We start from the raw sequence: 5,312 nt of genomic DNA, 5'->3' as shown, positions 1-5,312 counted from the left end.
TCTGACGTTAGTTGAGTGCGTGACGATCTAGGTAGGGGGCGGTCGCGCGATGAAAAGAAACGAATTAATGCCTACTTCCAGCGTAATCATCGTTCATACCAGTGGTGCGGGAAATTAGATTAAGGAAGGCGATAATGAAATTCCTTGTTAACTGATGACCATAGCCGCAATAGCCGTCCGCTTTCGTTTCACTAAGCCGATCAACGATTCTCGGTTTGGCCTAATTAAAAAAGTAGGAAGAAAAAAATATGTAAGAGTCGGGGGGGAAAAAACTCGGGCGGTGTTAGCATTCAGCGCAAGCCTAATGAAATTTTCCCGCACAAAGAGCTTTGTCATCAAACAGGATCGAGCAAAACGGCTTGCGTATCGCGTTTACTTATATACGTCAAGACGCGTGCACGCCAGCACACGCACACGCGCGCACGCGCACGCACGCACACACACACACACATACAGACACACACACGAGATATCTTACTGACTTCCTTTATCGTGTCTCTTTTCTCAAGAGTCTCCAATCTCTTTTATTCCTTTCACTAGTTCTCTACTCGTCTCTCCTATGATCGTTTTTATTCGCTAATGTTAGGAGAGATTTGTTAAATTTATTAGATAGGCGAGTGGCTCTGGTAATTTTTAATAATCAACTGATTTAATATATTAAAACTTCAAGGTTTTTGTTAAAATTTCCTCGCGTTCTTCATTTTAACTCGAACACGGTTTTTTTTTATTTACCAACGATTAATTAAAATGTTAATCTTATTACTCTAATGACATAACAATCGTTAACTACGTGGAATCCCCGTGTTCACATACTGAAATAAAATAGCGTATTTTTCACCCGATCTCAATCTAATATCGCGATTGATAATTATTTTTGCTTAATCTACATACACAATCTGCAAAAATCGGCCAATTGACAAAGGAATACAGATAAATAAATGGATATAGTTAACGTAGTAGTACTGGTTATTTAATACCTCGAATGAAAAAGGTTGGATTGCATTTAGTTTTTTTTCAAAACCATAATTCTTCTATCGTTCGGCAGGGACCAGGGCTTATGCAATGTGCGTTGGGAGAAGAATGTTTAATCATGATTTTCGGCATGAGAATGTATTGTGATGTGTCAACTTTTTCGTGTTATTGCGGAAGAGATTTTTAGTAACAATATCCATGTCTACATCGAATATATATATATATATAAAATTATATTCGTTGTGATTTCTATGATCTAACTTTATTATCGCCGTCTATCGGGAACGATTGCCGAAATCTCTACTTACAAGCCACCACGTGGCGCCATCTCTCGAGTGTATTGTGATAACTACTTCAAATCCCATATACGTTGCGTAGAATGTACTGTCGGAAGATAGGTGTTCGCCCATGTCCAGTACCTGCCAGTAACAGTTTTAAAACAGAAAGTACATAACCATCCTAGTCTTCTTCTTCTTCTTCTTCTTCTTCTTCTTCTTCTTCTTCTTCTTCTTCTTCTTCTTCTTCTTCTTCTTCTTCTTTTTCTTCTTCGTCTTCTTCTTCTTCTTCTTCTTCTTCTTCTTCTTCTTCTTCTTCTCCTCCTTCTTCTTCTTCTTCTTCTTCTTCTTCTCTTTTTTTTCTTCGTTTTCTTCTTCTTCTTCTTCTTCATCATCTCCTTCTTCTTCTTCTTCTTCTTCTTCTTCTTCTTCTTCTTCTTCGTCTTCTTCTTCCTCCTCTTCTTCTTCTCGGGTCACTACACTACACTCGACCTAGCTACTGCAGCACACAAGACCTGGCACGGTGGTTGAAAGCCTCAATGTCTCCAGGTCTACAGAGCTCTAGTAATAGGGGAGGGGCACTTCAGGAGATGTACCATATAGTATGGTTATCCCCCACAGTCACAGTCGGTTGGGCCATTTTCAATGTATCCCCATTTTTGCACGAGTGCCCTGCATCGGCCAAACGATGCAGTGTAGTACCCGTCCCAGTACCTACGCGGCCTAGTAGTTCGAAATGATAAATAAATCCAGACATTAATAAATGACTTTAATGTGACTTTAATAATAGTATAGTACCCACTTTTCCCTGCCGACGTAACAACACTCATAATCTAAACCGGCCAGTAGATGGCGCTGAGAGCACGTGAACCACCAATAGTATGATAGATGACCTCGATCTGAATCTCTCTCACTTCAATAATCATATGACAGGGCCGTAGCGAGGGATTTTCTGGGGTATGTTCTGACGTAAATCTTTAGTGGGTGGGGCGAAATTTCGTGTCACAGCAGATTAATATTGATGTGCCATGGCATGGATATAGAACAGAGATATCTATTCTATATATTGCAGTCAGTCGACGCACATAGCGATTAGCGAGGCGGGGGTGGATCTGCAGACAAGCTGACCTCACGATAATCTATTCTGATATCCGGGTTAATATATTCATTAGGTTTTTACTTAATTTTGATTCCGAAATTTAGAAGGACAGTTACCCGCCCTATCCATCTCCCACGATGAGGCGATCGCGCACGTGGCAATATACATTCGCATAATTACTATGAAGCATCTTATCACGTCTAGATTTGCCGCTAGTCGGCGCTAGTGTCTCGCGCAAGTCGGTCTCCCGTGTCCTTACCTAGTGCAAACCCGTAGGCTACCAGTGTCGGAGCTAGCGGTGGGAGGTAAAGAGATCAGTTGCACCTACACCCAAAGAGTAATGTGGATACATGATATGTTCAATGCATGGTTGTCATCTTCCCAGAACACAACACGCACGTGGCTTTGCCACCCCAGACCAAATGGGGAAGGAGCTATATATATATATAAAGTGTAACCCTAACCATATTAGCTAGATAGTTTCCAGGGTACGTTCCTGCAGTACCTTGGAGGACATACTACGGCGGATAGGGTCTATGTCTCCCAAGGTACTGCCGGAACGTACCCTGGTAACCACTATCTAGCTGATATGGTTAGGGTTAGGGTTAGGGTAGGCGTAGGCGACTCCCTAGACTCGTTAGTGTAGTAGGCGAGGTACGGTCCGGCATATTAGATAGTAGTATTTAGTACCAGTGTACGTTCTGGTATACCGGACCGTACCCAGGGTACGTTCCGGCAGTACCCTAGGTGACATAGACCCTATCAGCGTAGCTACGCCGGTCGGCGCCGGTCGGTAATAGCCGGCTCTGGTGTTGGCCGACCAGCACGCAGCATTAAATAACAGAGTGGCTATATGCCCGGCAGCCGGCATATATCTGACGGCTGCCGTTCACGGTCTTCGATTTCCTAAACGCCCGGCAGTTTTTAATTTTCAGCGTTATATCAAGTAAACAAGGGTTAGGGTTAGGTTTAGGTTTAGGGTTAGGGTTAGGTTTAGGTTTAGGGTTAGGGTGAGGGTTAGGAACTGCCGGGCATTTAGGAAATCGAAGACCGTGCCCGGCTGCCGGGCATATATAGCCACAGCGATAACATCCTTCCGACCGGCACAAAAATGATTGAGTTTGTATAATATTACTCTCAAAATAGTGAGAAATCTACAAATAATCACAACTGGTACACTTATAATTAATTTAAAAAACAACTCTGTTTATCCCAACAATAATTATGTTTAAAATCGTCATCTGATAATATCGTACAGCACACACTACATGCAGCATAGCTGGCACCATGTTTCTATTATAATAATTTATGCAAATGACGCAATCGCTGATATTAGCCGGCACTAAAATTGGCCTGGCTACAACCCTGTATTTATGCATATATGATTATATATTATAGATAGCTTTGTCTACATGAGAATACTACATTCTGCGAGTGATGGGGAAAAATCTTAATCGCGATTGGAGAATTATGACGTAACCTGTACATTTCTGTCGGCCAATAGCAGCTTGGCATGAGCTGAACGTATTAATGTCATTTCTATTACGAAAACAAACGACAAAAAACTGTTTCGTCTATTCTCCGTAGCTATGTTATCATGCTATCAACATTAAGCTGGGTTTACACTATCGAAAATTTGCCGAGTTCATAAACTTGTTTTAAATTGATAAAGGTTGAGAGAGTAGAACATATTCTAATCTCTCAGGTATCTCTCTATAATGTCTTTTCTAATCTTCTTATCTAGTTGAGCGCTTAAATCATACGTTTACACTGCCCACTTTAGGTAGTTGACATAAACTCGTCAACATTCCAACAGAAAGTTGGCAGTGTAAACCCAGCTTTACGCTCGCTGGTCTGTAACCCGGGGGTAATGTATGGGTGATACTCTATTAATTAGGAGTGTTCCCAACTTTAATGTCATTAATGGTTATAATAACATATATATATATATGAGCGAATAGAGTAGAGAAACATTAACTTTGGTAGTAAATACATTTCGTGTTTATTTACCTTTTTTTTATTGAGACGTTCCAAGTGCCTGTGGCTGAACGCGCTTGAAAGCGCGAATTGTTTACATTCAACTGACAATGATCTACGTGTTGTACGTGTAAATTTTTTAGTTGGGGGGCCGGGATGTAAAACATGGTTTTCTAGTCTAGTGACGGTGTTGCACATTTCAAGTGACACCTGACCACGGCACTATGGTGCGAATTTTTATTTTACATTCAACTTCCGTGTTAATTCACTGTTGTGCGTCCAATTTTTTAACTGGGCAGAGTTAAAACAAGTACATCCTGTAGATATCTGATGTCATAATGATGCCACGATGCGCTGTGCTCGTGGTGTTATGCCATTTTCACATCATGAAGTGGCTGCCGTAGAATATGCTTATCGTGTGACATAAAATTCCTTAAGCCTTATGGTGTCAGTTAGTCACGGATATGTCACAATAAGGCCAAAACAAAATATAGGTGTGGTTACCGTTTCCCGACCGACCCTATTTATTCGCCACGACCCAAACATTTTATTGTCAGTTTTCTTTAAAGTAAAAAAAAAATATTTAAAAAAAATATATGAATTGGACAGTTCCTGCTTCAAAAGGCACAACGCACATGCCTTCGGACATGGTTTCGTAAATAAAATGTTTTATAATAAAATAAAATGTTTTCCCTACCTACCTACCCTATTTTTTTCGACATGAAACGGTAACCACACCTATATTTTGTTTTTGCCTAAGTACGGGTACTAACCGTATATGTTTCACATACGTTTACCGATTTTGCACACAGGCGGTCGATCGTTGTGAAAAAATGTGTGAAGATTTATTTTTATTCTAGATTAATGTACGTGTTAAGCCGACCAAAAAATTACCTTTGGTTCGGGTCACCCGCCCGACTTCACATTTCGGAGTGATAAAATGTGCGACTGCGGTCACTTAGAGGGTTTCAAGAAAAAATAAAACTCAA

This window comes from Priapulus caudatus, unplaced genomic scaffold (assembly GCF_000485595.1).
Source record: "Priapulus caudatus unplaced genomic scaffold, Priapulus_caudatus-5.0.1 Scaffold692, whole genome shotgun sequence".
NCBI classification, from domain to species: domain Eukaryota; kingdom Metazoa; phylum Priapulida; class Priapulimorpha; order Priapulimorphida; family Priapulidae; genus Priapulus; species Priapulus caudatus.
This window is presented reverse-complemented; position numbering follows the sequence as displayed.